The sequence below is a fragment of the Chiloscyllium punctatum genome, unplaced genomic scaffold (genome assembly GCF_047496795.1).
Source record: "Chiloscyllium punctatum isolate Juve2018m unplaced genomic scaffold, sChiPun1.3 scaffold_308, whole genome shotgun sequence".
NCBI lineage: Eukaryota > Metazoa > Chordata > Chondrichthyes > Orectolobiformes > Hemiscylliidae > Chiloscyllium > Chiloscyllium punctatum.
This window is the reverse complement of record NW_027310042.1, coordinates 82,707-100,228: the sequence shown is the minus strand read 5'-3', so window position 1 is coordinate 100,228 and position 17,522 is coordinate 82,707. Positions and strand designations below refer to the sequence as shown.

General features: G+C 55.1%; 1 long non-coding RNA gene across 1 annotated transcript in view; it reads right to left on the bottom strand.

Moving 5' to 3' along the window:
- LOC140472389 (uncharacterized) overlaps positions 1 to 17,522 on the bottom strand; it is a 53,401-nt gene that overhangs the window by 16,821 nt on the left and 19,058 nt on the right. Inside the window, exon 2 of the long non-coding RNA XR_011957607.1 lies at positions 10,151 to 10,367. This is a non-coding gene — a long non-coding RNA (uncharacterized lncRNA). The remainder of the gene's footprint in view (positions 1 to 10,150; positions 10,368 to 17,522) is intronic.

Genomic DNA, 17,522 nt, shown 5'->3' with positions numbered 1-17,522 from the left:
GGCGAGAGAGAGGGGGGAGAGAGGGGGTAAAGAGAGAGTTGGGGAAAGAGGCGGAGAGGGGGGAGAGAGAAGGGGAGCGAGAGGGGGAGAGAGTGTGGTGGAGAGAGAGTGGGGGAGAGAGTGGAGGAGAGAGAGGGGGGTGAGAGGGAGAGGCGAGAGAGAGGGGCAAGAGAGGTGGGGAGAGAGAGGAGAGAGAGTGGGAGGGAGAGAGAAAGGGTGATAGAGAGGTGAGAAGGAGAGGCAAAGAGAGGGGGAGAGGGGAGAGCGTGATGGGGAGACAGAGGGTGTGAGAGAGAGGTTGTGAGAGAGTGGGGGAAGAGAGAGGGGGAGAGAGAGGGGGAGAGAGGAGGGGCGAGGTGGGAGAGAGGGGGGAGAGGGAGGGGGGAGAGGAGGGGAGAGAGAGGGGGCGAGAGACGGGGAGAGCGACAGGGAGAGGGGAGAGATGGGGAGAGAGAGGGGAGGGAGAGGAAGGTACGAGGGAGGGTGAGAGAGGGGGGACAGAAAGAGCTTCAGAGTGGGGGGAGAGAGAGGAGAGAGAGGCGGACAGAGAGAGGGGAAGAGGGAGGGGGACAGAGAGTGGAGGGAGAGAGAGGGGGGAGAGATAGAGGGGGGAGATGCAGGAGAGAGAGGGGGAGAGAGACGGGGAGAGCGACGGGGAAGAGAGGGGATAGAGACGGGGCAAGAGAGGGGAAGGGAGAGGAAGGTGCGAGGAAGGGGAAGGAGGGGACAGAAAGGGGGTGAGAGCGAGGGGAGAGTCAGGGGAGAGAGTTGGGGAAAGAGAGTGGGGTAGAGGGGGAGACAGAGGGAGAGAGAGAGAGGGCGAGAGTGACGGGAGAGCGATGGGGAGAGCGACGGGGACGTGGAGAGACGGGGAGAGAGATGGGGCGGAGAGGAAGGGGGAGGGAGGTGGAGAGAGGGTGACAGAAAGGGTGTGAGAGAGAGGGAAGAGAGCGCAGGGAGAGAGGGGAGAGTAGAGGGAGGGAGTGAGAGAGGGAGAGAGATGGGAGAGATTTAGGCGAGAGAGTTAGTGAAGAGCGAGAGGGGGAGAGAGTTTGAGGGGTAGAGAAACAGGGTGAGCGGGGTAGAGAGAGATGGGATAGAGAGAGGAGGTGAGAGAGTGGGGTAGAGAGAGGGGAGAGGGAGGGGCGAGAGAGGAGAGAGAGGCGGACAGAGAGAGGGGAAGAGGGAGGGGGACAGAGAGTGGAGGGAGAGAGAGGGGGAGAGAGAGAGGGGGAGAGAAGGAGGGGAGACAGAGTGTGTGGAGAGAGTGAGGGAGAGAGTGGGGAGAGAGAGTGGGGAGAAACAGTGTGGGGAGAGAGTGGGGGTGAGAGTGGGGGAGGGGAGAGAGGAGGAGAGGGAGGGTGGAGTGAGGGGGAGGGGGAGAGAGGTGTTAGAGGGGGGAGAGTGGGGGAGAGAGAGGGGAGAGTCGGAAGGAGAGCGAAGGAGAGAGAGGGGAACAGAGCGAGGTGGCCAGAGAATCTCGAGAGAGAGGGGGGGGGGGGAGATAGACAGGGAGAGAGAGGGTGAGCGGGGTAGAGAGAGACAGGATAGAGAGAGGAGGTGAGAGAGTGGGGTAGAGAGAGGGGAGAGGGAGGGGGAGAGGGAGAGTGGGGGAGAGTGGGGGGAGAGAGAGGGAAGAGTGGGGGAGAGAGAAGAGAGAGGGGCAGACAGAGGGAGGGGGAAGAGGGAGGGGGACAGAGAGTGGAGGGAGAGAGAGGGGGAGGAGGGAGAGGGGGGGGGAGAGAAGGAGGGGAGCCAGAGTTTGGGGAGAGAGTGAGGGAGACAGTGGGGAGAGAGAGTGGGGAGAAACAGTGTGGGGAGAGAGTGGGGGTGAGAGTGGGGGAGGGAGAGAGGAGGAGAGGGAGGGTGGAGTGAGGGGGAGGGGAGAGAGGTGTTAGAGGGGGAGAGTGGGGGAGAGAGAGGGGAGAGTCGGAAGGAGAGCGAAGGAGAGAGAGGGGAACAGAGCGAGGTTGGCCAGAGAATCTCGAGAGAGAGAGAGAGAGGGGGGGTGAGATAGACAGGGGAGAGAGAGGGTGAGCGGGGTAGAGAGAGACAGGATAGAGAGAGGAGGTGAGAGAGTGGGGGTAGAGAGAGGGGAGAGGGAGGGGGAGAGGGAGAGTGGGGGAGAGTGGGGGAGAGAGAGGGGAAGAGTGGGGGAGAGAGAAGAGAGAGGGGGCGGACAGAGGGAGGGGGAAGAGGGAGGGGGACAGAGAGTGGAGGGAGAGAGAGGGAGAGAGTGGGGAGAGAGAGTGGGGAGAGACAGTGCGGGGAGAGAGTGGGGGAGAGAGTGGGGGAGAGAGTGGTGGAGGGAAAGGGTTAGGGAGGGAGGGAGTGAGAGAGAGGGAGAGATTTAGGTGACAGAGTGGGGGGAGAGAGTTAGTGAAAGAGAGGGGAGAGAGAGAGTGAGGGGTAGAGAGAGGGGGTGCGAGAGAGAGGGGCTGAGAGAGACCGTAGAGAGAAGGGGAGAGAGGAGGGGAGGGGGGAGGCGAGAGGGGAAGAGAGAAAGGCGGGTAGTGAGAGACAGAGAGGGGGGAAGAGAGACAGAGAGAGAGAAGAGAGACAGGGAGTGGGAGAGAGGGGGGAGGAGGAGGGGAGTGAGAGAGGGCGGGGAGAGAGGGGGCAGAGAGCCGGGGGAGAAAGTGGGGGAAGAGAGATGGGGAGAGTGTGGGGGTAAGTGGGGGGGGAGAGGGGGAGAGAGAGGGATGGGGGAGAGAGGGGGGAGAGGGCGGGAGAGAGGGGGCAGAGATCAGGGGGGAGAAAGTGGGGAAGAGAGATGGGGAGTGTGTGGAGGTGTGTGCGGAGGGTGAGAGAGAGAGGGAGAGAGTGGGTGGGAGAGAGAGACGGGGAGAGAGAATGGGAGAGAGAGGAGGAGAGGGGGGAGAGACAGAGAGAGTGACGGGGAGAGACGGGGAGGGGGGGGAGAAAGTGGGTGAGAGAGATGGGGAGAGTGTTGGGGTGAGTGAGGGGGAGAGAGGGAGAGAGAGAGGGGAGAGAGGGAGGGGGGAGAGAGGGGAGAGAGGGCGGGAGAGAGGGGCCAGTGAGTGGGGGGAGAAAGTGGGGGTAAGTGGCGCCACGGGGGCAAAGTGGTTAGCACTGTTGCCTCAAAAGCGCCACAGACCCGAGTTCAATTCCCGCTTCAGGCGACTGACTGTGTGGAGTTTGCACATTCTCCCCGTGTCTGCGTGGGTTTCCTCCGGGTGCTCCGGTTTCCTCCCACAGTCCAAAGATGTGCAGGTCAGGTGAATTGGCCATCTAAGTTGCCCGTAGTGTTAGGTAAGGGGTAGATGTAGGGGTATGGGTGGGGTGCGCTTCGGGCGGGGCGTGTGGACTTGTTGGGCCGAAGGGCCTGTTTCCACACTGTAAGTAATCTAATCTTTATAAAAAGAGATGGGGAGAGTGTGGGGGTGTGTGAGGGGAGAGAGAAAGGGGAGAGAGTGGGTGGGAGAGAGAGAGAGACGGGGAGAGAGAAGGGGAGAGAGAGGGGGGAGAGGGCGGAGAGACGGGAGAGAGAAGGGGAGAGAGAGGGGGAGAGGGGAGAGACGGGGAGAGTGACGGGGAGAGACGGGGAGAGAGAGGGGGAGGGAGAGGAAGGGGCGAGGGAGGTGGAGAGGGGGGATAGAAAGGGGGTGAGAGAGGGGGGACAGAGCGGGCGGAGAGAGGGGAGAGAGATGGGGAGAGAGATGGGGAAAGAGATGGGGTGAGTTAGAGGGAGAGAGAGGGGAGAAAGGGCGCACGAGAGGGGGAGTGAAAAGCGGGCAAGGGGCGAGATGGGGTGGGAGAGAGGGGAGAAAGAGCGGGAGAGAGAGGGAGAGAGTGAGGGTGCGAGAGACAGGGAGTAGAGAGAGGGGGAGAGGGAGGGGATAGAGAGAGAGGGAGAGACGGGGAGAGATTGTGGAGAGACGGGGAGAGCGAGAGGTGTCGAGAGAAGGGACAAGAGAGAAGGCGAGAGTGGGTGGTGAGAGAGTCGAGCAAGACAGGGGAATGGGGGGCGAGGCAGGGGAATGAGAGAGGGGGCGAGAGGGGGAGAGCTGGGAGAGAGAGGTGGAGAGAGAGGGGGGCTGAGAGAGAGAGTAAGGAGAGAAAGGGGGGAAGAGTGAGCGAGAGAGTGAGAGGGAGAGAGAGGGCAGAGATAAAGGGGAGAGAGAGGGTAGAGTGAGACAGGTGAGAGAGTGGAGGAGAGAGAGCGGGAATGAGAGAGTGGGGGAGAGAGAGGGCGAGAGAGTGGGGGTGAGAGAGCGGAGGTGAGAGAGCGGGGAATGAGAGAGAGGGAGGCAGAGAGGGGGGAGAGGGGAGAAAGAGGGGGAAAGACAGGGGGAGAGAGACAGGGGGAGGGAGATGAAGGGGACAGAAAGGGGGGTGAGAGAGTGGCAAGAGAGTGTGGGGAGAGAGGGGGGAGAGAGATGGGGAGAGTGATGGGGAAAGAGATGGTGAGAGGGAGAGAAAGGGGAGAGGGGGGCACGAGAGGGAGTGAGAGAGGCGGGCGAGGGGGAATGAAAGGGGGTGAGAGAGGGGGAGGAGAGAGGGGAGAGAGAGGGGGAGTGAGAGGATGCAAGAGAGAAGGGTAGTGAGAGGGGAAAGAGAGGGGCGAGAGAGGGTGAGATACAGAGGGTGAGAGGGGGGAGAGAGAGGGGACAGTGAGAGAGAGTGTGGAGAAAAAGTTGGGAATAGAGAGGAGCAGGGAGAGAGAGGGGAGAGAGATAGGAGAGATAGGGGTCAGAGAGAGAGAGAGTGCGTGGAGAGAAAGGAGGAAGAGAGTGCGGAGAGTGAGAGGGAGAGAGAGGGGGAGCGATAGTGTGGGAGAGACAGGGCGATAGAGAGAAAGAGAGGGGTGAGAGAGGGGAGAGAGGGAGGTTAGAGAGAGGGACTGAGGGAGTGGTGGTAAGAGAGCGGGGTGTTAGAGAGAGGGGGCAGAGAGTGGGGAGAGAGTGGGGGGCAAGAGAAGGGGGAGAGAGAGGGGGGGAGAGAGAGGGGGAGAGGGGGAGAGACGGGTAGAGTGACGGGGAGAGGCGGGAGAGACAGAGGGAGAGAGGGGGAGAGAGAGGGGGCGAGAGAGGGAGCGGAGAGTGGGGGGTGAGAGAGGGGGGTGAGAGAGGGGTGAGAGGGGGGAGACAGAGGGGGCAGAGAGAGAGGGGAGAAAAAAGGAAGAGAGGGAGAGAGAGGGAGAGAGATGGGAGGAGGGTGATGAAAGAACGGGGGTGAGAGAGCCGGGGTGAGAGAGATGGGGCAGACAGTGGGGGAGAGAGAGGGGCGGAGAGTGGGGGGAGAGAGATGGGGAGAAAGAGGGGGAAAGAGAGAGGGGGAGAGGGCGAGGGAGAGACAGGGAGAGAGAGGGCAAGGGAGAGGAAGGTGCGAGGGAGGGTGAGAGAGGGGGGACAGAAAGGGGATGAGAGTGGGGGGAGAGAGATGGAGGAGGGTGATGAAAGAACGGGGGTGAGAGAGCCGGGGGTGAGAGAGAGGGGGCAGACAGTGGGGGGAGAGAGACGGGGGGACGGAGAGTGGGGGAGGAGAGATGGGAGGAAAGAGGGGGAAAGAGAGAGGGGAGAGGGCGAGGGAGAGACAGGGAGAGAGGGGGGAAGGGAGAGGAAGGTGCGAGGGAGGGTGAGAGAGGGGGGACAGAAAGGGGATGAGAGTGGGGGGAGAGAGGGGAAAGAGATGGGGAGAGATTGGGGGAGGGAGAGGAAGGTGCGAGGGAGGGGGATGAGAGGCCGACAGAGAGGGGGTGAGAGCGGGGGGAGAGAGGGGGGAGAGAGATGGGGGTGAGAGTGGGGGAAGAGAGTGAGAAAGAGAGTGGGGGAGTGAGAGGCGGAGAGAGATGGGAGAGGGAGGTGAGAGAGAAGGGAAGAGAGACGGGGAGAGCGACGGGGAGAGGGGGGAGAGACGGGGAGAGAATTGGAAGGAGAGGATGGGGCTAGGGAGGTGGAGAGAGGGGGAAAGAAAGAGGGTGAGAGTGTGGGAGAGGGGAGAGAGAGGGGAGAGTGAGAGGGTGAGAGAGGTAGGGAGTGAGAGACGGAGAGAGAGAGGCGAGAGATTTTAGGCGACAGAAGTTAGTGAAGAGCGGGGGGGAGAGAGCTGATAGACAGGGGATGATAGAGTGAGGTAGAGAGAGGGGAGAGGGAGGGGGAGAGATGGGGAGAGGAGTGAGGGTTTAGAGGGGCGAGAGTGTGGGACAGAGAGGGGAGAGTCGGAGGAGAGAGGAAGAGAGAGAGGGGGAGAGCGATGGGGAGGGGGGAGAGACGGATGGAGAGAGAGGGGGAGGGAGATGAAGGGAGCGAGGGAGCGGGTTAGAGAGGGTGCAGAAAGGGGGAGAGAGTGCGGGGAGAGAGAGGGGAGAGAGATGGGGAGAGAGATAGGGAGAGTGAGAGGGAGAGGGAGAGAGAGGGGAGAGTGGGAGTGCAAAAGGAGGCGAGAGAGGCGGGCGAGAGGGGGGCAAGAGGGGGGAGCGAGGGGGAGAGAGATGGGCGAGGGGGAGAGAGAGAATGTGAGAGAGAGGGGTAGTAAGAGCGGGGAGAGAGAGAAGGGTAGAGAGGGTGGCGAGTGAGGGGGGCGAGACGGGGATGAGAAAGTGGGCGAGAGAGGGGTAGAGAGAGGGGGAGAGAGGGGGATAAAGAGGGTGGAAAGAGAGTGGGGAGAGAGGGGGGAGAGGGGCAGAAAGAGAGAGAGTGTGGAGAGAAAGGGGGAAGATAGAGCGGGAGAGAGAGCGGGGAGAGAGGGGGAGAGATAAAGGGAGAGAGAGAGTGTGTGGTGGGGGGGGAGAGGGGGGAGGGGGAGCGAGAGAGAGGGGGGGGAGAATGAGACCAGACGAGAGAGTGGGGGTGAGAGCGTGGGTGCTAGATTGGTGGGTGAGAGAGGGTGGCGCGACAGAGTGGGGGAGAGAGAAGTGGCGAGAGAGAGAGGGGGAGAGAGAGGGAGAGATGGGGAGAGAGTGGGGGAGAAACTGGAGGAGAGAATGGGGGAGTGAGTGGAGGGAGAGAGTGTGGGAGAAGGGGTAGAGAGTGAGGGAGAGAGTGGGGGATAGAGTGGGGCAGAGTTAGAGGGTGAGAGAAGGAGGGAGTGACAGAGGGTGAGAGAGAGGAGAAGGTTCGGTGGCAGAGTGGGGACAGAGTTAGTGAAGAGAGGGGGAGAGAGAGTGAGGGGTATAGAGAGGGGGGTAGAGAGAGAGGGTGAGCGCGGGGACAGCGAGTGAGAGGGATGAGAGGGGGAGGGAGAGTGAGGTGACAGAGTGAGGGGGGAGAGGGAAGGGCAGAGAGGGGAGAGAGGGGGAAGACGTGGCGAGAGAGGGATGAGAGAGGTTGGAGAGAGGGGAAAGTCAGAGAGTGTGGGAGAGAGTGGGGAGAGAGAGGGGGAGATGGAGAGAGGAGGACAAAGAATGGGAGAGAGAAGATGGAGAGGGGAGATATCGAGGGGAGAGAGACAGAGAGAGAGAAAGGGTTCAGAGACAGGGGTAGAGAAGTGGAGTAGTGAAAAGGATAAAAAGAGAGGGGGAGAGAAGTGGGTGTGAGAGAGGGCGAGAGAGGGGGACAGAGGGAGTGGGAGAGAGAGAAGGGGAGAGAGGGAGGGGGAGAGAGGGAGGGTGGAGAGAGTGGGGGAGAGCGAGTAAGGGAGAGTGAGTGGGTAGAGAGAGAGAGACAGAGGAGAGAGAAAGGGGGAGGGAGAGAGGAGGAGGGGAGTGAGGTGCGAGAAAGGTGAGAGAGAGGGGAGAGAGAGGGGGAGAGAGAGGGGACGAGGGAGGGGGGCGAGAGCGGGGAGAGAGAGAGGTGGGCGAGAGAGAGAAGCGGGGGAGAGACAATGGTGGGGAGAGAGAGAGATGTAGGCGAGAGAGAGAGGTGGGGGAGAGAGAGAGGTGAGTGAGAGAGAAGTGTGGGTGAGAGAGGTCAGGGAAAAAGAGAGAGCGGAAGAGAGAGAAGGAAAGAGAAAGAGGGGAAGAGAGGGAAGGGCAGAGAGAAGGAGGGCGAAAGAGGGGAGTATTGCCAACGGAGAGGGGTCAAGGGAGAGGGCGGAGAGAGGAGAGGGAGAGAGAGGGAGAGAGGGGAGAGAGGAGGGGGAGAGGGATGGAGAGAGAGGGGGAGAGGGGGAGAGAGAGATGGGGAGACAGAGAGGGGAGAGAGAGCGGGGAGAGAGAGAGGAGTCAAGGTAGAGGGAGAGAGAGAGAGGTGAGTGAAACGGGCAGAGAGAGAGGGAGAAAAAGAGGGGAAGGGAGAGGGGGAGAGCGAGCGAGGAAAGCGAGGGGTGAGATAGGGTGACGAGCGAGAGGGGAGACAGAGAGGGTGTGACAGAGAGAGGGGAGGGAGAGGGAGAAAGAGAGGTGAGAGAGGGGGAGAGAGAGGGGGAGATAGAGTGGGGGAGTGAGTGGGGGATTGAGTGGGGGGAGAGAGTTTGTAGAGAGTGTGGGGAGAGGGGGAGAGAGGGGGTAAAGAGTGGGGGAGAGAGAGAGGGAGGGAGTGAGAGGGGGAGGGGGAGGGGGAGTGAGGTGACAGAGTGAGTGGGTCAAAAGAGGGGGCGAGAGAGGGGCAGACAGGAAGTGGAGAGAGGGAGGGGGAGAGACAAGGAGTGGGGAGAGAGTGGGGGAGAGAGAGGGGGAGAGAGAGGGGGAGAAAGAGAAAGGTGAGAGTGAGGCAAGAGAGGAGGCAAGAGATGGAAAAAGAGAGAGGGAGAGAGAGAGGGCGAGAGCGAGGGGGGGAGCGGGAGACAGAGCGTGGGGAGAGAGTTGTGCAGAAGGGGCGGGGAAGACCGAGGGGGAAGACAGAGAGCGGGGGAGAGTGTGGGGAAGAGAGGGGGGAGATGGAGATAGAAGAGACGGAGAGAGGTGAGAGGGAAGATGGAGAGGGGAGAGAGAGTGGAGAGAGAGAGGAGAGAGAGACTGGGGGTAGAGAGACAGGGGTAGAGAGAGGGGAGAATTGAGAAGGATAAAGAGAGAGGGTGTGAGAGAGGAAGGGGGTGAGAGAGGGGGCGAGAGAGGGGACGGGGGAGTGGGAGAGAGTGAGGGAGAGAGAGTGAGGGGGAAAGAGGGATGGGGAGAAAGAGGGGAGAGAGAGGTGGTGAGAGAGAGAGGTGAGGGAGATAGAGAGGTAAGTGAGAGAGAGGTGGGGGAGAGAGAGGTGGGGGAAAGAAAGAGAGGGGGAAGAAAGAGCGAGGGAAGAGAGAGGGGCAGAGAGAGAGGGAAAGATAAGGGGCGAGATAAGGGGGAGAGATTGGGGGTGAGATTGGGGAGAGATAGGGGAGAGGTACCGGAGAGATAGGGGAGAGAGAAGGGGAGAGAAAAGGGGAAAGAGAAGGGGAAAGATAGGGGAGAGAAAGGGGTTAGAGAGAGATGGATTAGAGAGAGAGAGAACGGGACAGAAAGGGGTCGAGTGCAGGGGTCGAGAGAGGGGGTCAAGTGAGAGCTTTCGAAGGGAGCGGTTGTGAGAGGTGTGTCGAGAGAGGGAGTCGAGAGAAGAGGGCTGAGAGGGGGGTCGAGAGAGTGGGTCGATAGGGGGAGAGTGAGGGGAGGGGGAGAGAGAGGGGTGAGAGCGTGGGGGAGAGTGAGTGGGGAGAGAGAGTGGGGGGGAGAAAGGGGGCAGAGAGGGGGTAGAGATAGGGAAAAAAATGAGAGAGAGTGAAGGGTGAGAGATAGGGAGAGCGAGGTGCGATCAAGAGAGACGGGCGAGAGAATGGGTGAGCGACAGACAGACAAGTGTGAGTGAGTGAGTGAGGGGACGGAAATGAGAGAGAGTCTGAGAGATTGAGAGAGAGTGCGCGATAAGGGGACAAGAGAGAGAAAGAGAGAGAGAAAGATAGAAAGAGGGGGAGAGCGAGATAGGGAAAGATACAAGGTGAGCTAGAGAGAGAGGGACGTGAGTGAGAGGCACGCGAGGGGGGAGAGAGAGAGTCAGGTGAGAGAGAGGGATGAGGTGGAGAGTGAGTGAGTGGGTGAGAGAGTGTGTGTGAGGGGAAGAGAGATAGAAAGAGAAGGTCAGAAAGGGGCTGAGAGAGAGAAAGAGAGTGAGAGGGTTGAGAGATAGATAATGAGGGAGTGAGAGAGGGGATCGAGAAAAAGAGACAGAGAGTCTGAGAGAGAGAGAGAGATGTCTCAGGGAGGACCAGTCCAGCAGAGGTGAGAACAGGACCCTTACAAGATGGTGGGAATGAAGCCTAGAATGTAGCTGTTCCTTACCCAGCTCTGTGTCCATGTCCTGTCTTCCGGGTCTGAATACAGCAGGTCACTAACCCCTCCCTGTGCTGTTTACTGTGAGTGATCTTACTGACTGCAGGATTTACTGAAGGCTCCAGACCTCCCTCTCCATCTCTGTCTGGCTGACCAACCGTCTTTGATGCGGTAAAGGACGAGACAGGAGTTAGGAATTCGGCTGAGACAGGAACATCCTGATTACCTGCAGGTGACAGATAAATAGACGGAATGGGAAATTAGACTGATGCAGTGAGGGTTACACATGGAGGATCTGGAAAATCCCTGTCTCCATCCCTGACCTGTTCTGCTGTGTCTCTCTGGAATGGGGTATTCCATTAGCTCAGGATCTGGAGTAGCTACAAGAGTGAGAGACACTGACAGAGGCAGCAATTAGACCCAGACAGTGAGGGATACGACATGGAGAGATACTGAGTGATATCACCAGAGTGCAGGAAGGTATCAGGATTACACAATGGTCATGATAAAAGGGTTGGGATTCATGGTGCACGGGGATCAGTACTCAGTGAACGGTGAGCTACGAGTGGGACAGGTGATGGCCTCGGGCTATTCTCACCCGACTGTTCATCCAGATATTAATGCCGGTGTCCAGTATAATCCATCTAACTGCTTAATATCATTTTCGGAAGGAAATATATTATAGACAGCGGGTCTGGCCTACACATGATTCAGACCCAGAGCGATGGGGTTGACTCTAAACTGCTGTCTGTAATGATCCAGCAAGGCACTCAGCTCAAGGGCAGCTCGGGGTGGGTATGCGATGCTGGCCAGCCAGAGACAGCAACATCCCGTGAGTGAATTAAACACAACACTGCTGGGAGCAGTGTCCTGGTCAACCATGTCGGTAGGCTGATGGACAGGGCTTTAAACTGACAGAGAGGATGCAGGGCCAGGGTTCAGGTGAAAGGAACTTTCCAAATCCAAAGAGAAAATGGTGATGTAGCTGAAGACAAGCAGAAAGAAACAGGAAGAGACAGAGTTTAACTGAAACTGTTCATCAGTGAATTGGACTGTGACAAGAAATTGTGGAAAGAGTCAATTGTAATGTTCTTTTTTGGACTGGATAAAGTCTCTGCAATAAGGAGGATGGACTGTGGCACAGAGATAAATGAGATTTAGTGGTGACGGGGTGAACAAAAGGTGGAACATGAATATTTTATTGTACACCTCCTTGAGGGGTCTCAGGGAGTGCAGGATGGGTAACCCTGACAGTAATGGGTAACAAAGGCATTACAGAGAAAGCATTTGACCTCAGATGACGAAGCTGAATCAGTCTGAATGCAGATTCTGGGTAACACATGTCAACAACACAAGCAGAACAGTTTAGAGGCTGCCTAACAGCATTTCATTGCTCAACCCTGTTACACATTCCAATGTATTCCTGTGTAATGCAAAGGCACTGTGATAATTCTGGGAGACTTCAGTCTTTGTGTAATCTGGGACAGTCACATCGGCAAAATTGATGTTCTCCAAACTCCTCTTCGAATGTTTGTGTCAGTGTTTCTTTGAAGAACATATTGTGCAAACGGCCAGTAATGTGGCTATCTCAGATCGACCGTTGGGTGATGACGCTGAGTGAAGCAGTAATGTCACACTGAGATATCCTCTGGGAAATTGTAGTGTAGTGGAATTCAGCGAGATGATGGATTTTTAAAGTGACCATAAAGCACACCCAACAATCACAACCAAAGCCATTGACATGTGTTTGAGAGGGGAACTGACCAAGGTAAACAGGGGAAACAGTGAAGTGTATGGCTGGAAATGGACAGTGGAAAACATTCACAGTCATAGAGATGGACAGCACAGAAACAGGGCCTTCGGTCCAACTCATCCACACCACCCACACATCCGAACATAATCTCATCACATTTGCCAGCACTTGGCCCAAATCCCTCTCACCCTTCCTGTTCGTATACCCATCCAGATGCCTTTTCAATGCAGTAATTGTACCAGTCTCCACCACTTCATCTGGCAGGTCATTCCATACATGCAACACCCTCCACATCAAAACGTGTCCCTTAGGTTCCTTTTATATCTTTCCCCTCTCATCCTGAACCTATGCCCTCCAGTTCTGGACTACCCCACCCCAGGGAAAAGACCTTGTCTGTTAAACCTAACCATGCCTCTCATAGCTTTATAATCCTCCATATGGGTTACCCCTTGGTCTCAGACATTCCAGGGAAAACACCCCCAGCCCATTTAACCTCTGTCTTTAGCTCAAATCCTCCAATCCTGTCAGCGTCTTTGCAAATCTTTTCTGAACCTTTTCAATTTACACAACATCATTCCGATAGGGAGGAGACAAGAATTGCACACAATATGCCAAAACTGGCTTATCCAATGTCCTATACAGCCACAACATGACCTCCCAACTCCTCTACTCAATGCACTGATCAGTAAACACAAGCATAACAAACTCCTTCTTCACTATCCTATCGACCCACAATTCTCCTTTCAAGGAACAATGAACTTGCACTCCAAGGTCTCTTTGTTCAGAAACACTCCCTGGGACATTAACATTAAGTGTATCAGTCCTGCGAAGAGTTGCTTTTCCAAAATTCAGCACCTCCCATTTATCTAAATTAAACTCCATCTCCCACTCCTCAGCCCATTGGCCCATCAATTCACGATCCCATTGTAATGTAAAGTAACATTCTTCACTGTCCACTACACCTGCAATTTTGGTGTCATCCACAAACTTACTGCTGTGTTCACATTCAAATCATTTATATAATTAATGGAAAGTAGTGGACACCACCACCCCCCCACCCCCCACCCCCACCCCCCCGATCCTTTTGGCACTCCACTGGTCACAGGTCTCCAGTCTGAAAAAACAACCCTCCAAAACCACCCTCTGTCTTCTACCTTCGTGCCAGTTCTGTATCCAAATGGCTGGTTTTCCCTGTATTCGGTGAGATCTATCCTTGCTCTCCAATCTCCCATGTGGAAACATTTCGAACACCTTACTGAAGTCCAGATCACTTACATCCACCGCTCTGCCCTCATCAATCCTTTTGTTACTTCTTCAAAAAACTCAATATTTTGAGACATGATTTCCCACGTACAAAGCAATGCTGACTATCCCCAATTAGACATTGCCTTTCTAAACACATGTAATTCCTGTCCCTCATGTATCCGTCTCTCAATGTGCCCACGACTGACGACAGGTGAACCAGTCTGTAGTTTCCTGGCTTGTCCTTACCACCCTTCTTAAACAGTGGCACCACGTTAGCCCAACCTCCAGTCTTCTGGTACCTCACCTGTGTCTATCGATGATACAATATTTCAGCACGGGGCACAGCAATCACTTCTCTAGCTTCCCACAGAGATCGAGAGTACACCTGATCAGGTCCTGGGGATTTATCCACCTTTAACCATTTCAAGACATCCAGCACCTCCTCCTCTGTAATATGGACATTTTGCAAGATGACATCATCTACTCCCCAATGCTATTTCCCAAACCATCATTCCATTCTATATCTTCCATGTCCTTCTCGACAGGAAATACTTGTTAGGTATTTTCTTAATCTCCTGCAGCTCCACGTGCAGGCTGTCTTGATCTTTGAGGGCCCGATTGTCTCCCCAGTGACCCTTTGGCCTTTATGCATTTGTAAAAGATCTTTGGATTCTCCTTAACCCTAATTGTTAAAGCAATCTCATGTCCCCTTTTTGCCCTTCTGATTTCCCTCTAACCCTACACAACACTGCAACCTCCCCCTCCCTGACTGATCCCTACCAAACACTGCAATATGCCCCTCCCTGACTGGTCCCTCCCCAACACTGTAATCTCCCCCTCCCTGACTGACCCCAAACCAACACTGCAATCTCCCCCTCTCTGACTGATCACTACCCAACACTGCAATCTCCCCCTCCCTGACTGACCCCCACCCAACAAAGTAATCTCCCCCTCCTGACCCATCTCTCCCAGATCAGGTCAGAGGGATGCAGGTATTAATAATTAATCCTGTCCTTTGTGTATTTGTATGTATTAGAATGTATGAACATGGACAAATCTCCTGACCAAATATATCCAACAACACTGCAAGAGGCGAGAGAAGAAATTGAGGGGGTCCCTGGCTGATCTTTTTGCATCAACATTACCTACGGGCGAGGTCCCAGATTTTGGAGGGCAGCAAATGTTGTGTCCTTGTTCGAGAAGGGCTGCAAAGGAAAACCTGGGAACTATAGAACAGTAAACCCAACATCCATGGTGAGTAAATTACTTGAGAAGATGCTCTGTATTTGGAAATACAACATTTAATTGGGAGTAGTCAGCATAGCCTTGTGTGTGGTAGACTAGGCCTCACAAATTTGTCAGCGTTCTTTTGAAGAAGTGATCAGGAAGTTTGACGAGGGCAGGCCAGTACATGTAGACTCTACAGACTTCAGGAAGGCCTTTGATAAGATTCCACATGGTACCTTGCTCTGGAAGGGTAGATCGCATAGAATCCAGGATCCGTTCGCAAACTGAGTACTCAATTGGCTTGATGGTAGGAAGCAGAGGGTAACAGTCAGACTGGAGGCCTTTGACTAGTGGTGTGACTCAGCGGTCATAGAATCATAGAATCCCTCTTCTGTGGAAACAGGCCCTTCGGCCCAACAAGTCCACTGGCCCTCTGAAGATCATTTCACTCAAAGCTATTCCCGTACCCTGTTAGTCTACATTAACCCCTGACTAATGCAACTTACTTACACATCCATGAACACTATAGACAATTGAGCATGGCCAATTTACCTGACCTGCACATCTTTGGACTGTGGGAGGAAACCGGAGCACCAAGAGGAAACCCACGCAGACATGGGAAGAACATAAAAACTCAGTTGGGTTGGCATGGTGTCTCAGTGGTTGGCACTGCTGCCTCACAGCGCCAGGGACCCGGGTTTGACCCCAGCCTCGGGTGACTGTCTGTGTGGAGTTTGCACATTCTCCCTATGTCTGCGTGGGTTTCCTCCCACAATCCAAAAATGTACAGGTCAGATGAATTGGCCGTGCTATGTTGTCCATAGTGTTCGGTACATTCGTCCAGAGTAAATATTGGGTAAGGAGAATGGCTCGAGGTGGGTTACTCTTCAGCAGGTCAGTGTGGACTTGATGGGCTAAATGGCCTGTTTCCATACTGTAGGAAATCTAACCCTAACAGGATCTAACCCACACAGACCATCCTGTGAGGTTGGAATTGAACCCAGATCCACGGTGCTGTGAGGCAGCAGTGCTAACCACTGAGCCACTGTGCCGCTGAGTTGGTCAGTGTTAGGCCCATGGCTGTTTGTCATCTATATCAATGATTTGGATGAGGATGTTTAAGGCATGATTTGAAAGTTTGCAGATTACACTAAAATAAGTGAGGAAGGTTCTCAGCAATTGCAACAGGGCCTTGATCAGCTGGGGAATTGGGCTGAGAAACGGCAAATGGAGTTTAATACAGACAAGGGCGAGATCTAGTATTTTGGAAAGTCAAATCAAGACAGGGGTTTCATGGTGAATGGTAGGGCCTGAAGGAGTGTAGTGGAACAGAGGGACCTTGGATTCCAGGAGCACGGCTCTCTGAACTCAGGGAGACAGGGCAGTGAAGAAGGCTTTTGGCAGACTGGGCCCTTCACCAGTCAGGGCATGGAATATCGAAGTTGGGAAGTTCTGTTGTAGTTGTGCAGGATGTTAGTGAAGCCGCACTTGGAGTATTGTGTTCAGTTTTACCCACCTTGCTATCGGAAGGATGTTATTAAACTGGAAAGAGTGCAGAAGAAACTTACAAGGATGTTGCCAGAACTCAACTAGACAGATATAGAGAGAAGTTGGACAAGTTAGGGCATTTTCTTTAGTGCGTAGGAGACTGAGGGGGTGTCCTTATAGAGGTGTATAGGATCATGGGAGGCATGGATAGGGTGAATGCACTCAGTCTTTATCCAAGGCTTGGGGAATCAAGGATGAAAGTGCATCAGTTTAAGGTGAAAGGGGAAGATTAAAAGGGAACCTGAGGGATAATGCTTTTCCCCAGAGGGTGGTACACTTACGGAATGAACTACCAGTGCAAGTGGTCGAGGAGGATACATTTAAGAACATTTAAAATGCACTTGGACAAATACATGGAGAGGAACGTATTGGAAGGATATGGGCCAAGTGCAGGGAAACGGGGTTAGTGTGGATGGAGCAGTTTAGGCCAAAGAGCATGGCTCCATGCTGTAGAACTCAATGACTCTATGAACATACCCAGGTATCCCATAATACAGAAGCAGCCAAAGCAACAGGAACACGAGCCGGTACAAATGTGAAACAGTCCTGCAGAATTTGGCAGGAAGCCAGCCTGGCCGTGCAGTGAAGGATTCCTGGCACAGGAGCTGTGGTGAGATGCCCATAGAGAACTGGGGAAGGAAGCTGGAAAGCTCATTCCACTGCCGATAGCCTAGAGGACCCCCGGCTGGGATAAAGCAGCTGGGATCCGGTCACCCCAAGGGAAAACTACAGGCTGTGACAGAGCTAGGTCTCTGACACAATGAGCAGGACAGAAGGTTACAGGAAAATCTCACCCACATGGGACTACTCCAGTTCCAATTGGGAAGAGCCCAATCCAGTGAAAGGAGGGTCTCTGGGGATGGGGAGGCAGCCTCAGGTTACATTGACAATCTGGAAGGACAGTGTGTGAGCTCCAAGCAGCTGCATGGGTCCTGTACACCTACAACATGGAACAACACACATCAGGCCCTAGTAGGAGGTGTCAGGAGCACATACAATCCCTAGGGAACTAGGACTCCTCCCAGAATGGGATAATGTGTGCCTTTGGGGTTCTACCTCCCCAGGGAGATAATGACAGGCCCCACACTGACACATCCACACCCGCTCACAGATGGGGTCTCCCACTGCACCTTTTGCCCCCAGCCCTGACCCACAGCCGAACTCAGATTCCATGAATCCTGTGGTTACCCAGTGTAAAGCAGCTTATGGTCTCACTCCGTACACAACAGTCATTCCAGGCACCCAGCTGGTGGGCAGCACCAAAAAGGTCACTCTGTTTGATCCTGTCTCAAACCCAGATACATTTTTGTATGAGATAGACCGACAGTCTGTCATACACGGACTGGATGCTGACAAACAAATTAAATTAATCACCATGTGACTTTGTCCACCAGGCCATTCAGCCCTCGCTGAGGGTCAACAGAGAGGGAGGGACATCCATGATGAAATGAAGGCAGCGATCCTCACTGCTCGAGAAAAAGTCCCATCCCAGATTAGTGACAAGCAGCGGAAATATTTGTTCCAGGAGAACACACACACTAACATGTCTCACTGTCAGTTACAGCAGCTCACCAAGGGCTGGGTTAATGACAGCTGTAAGGACACTTT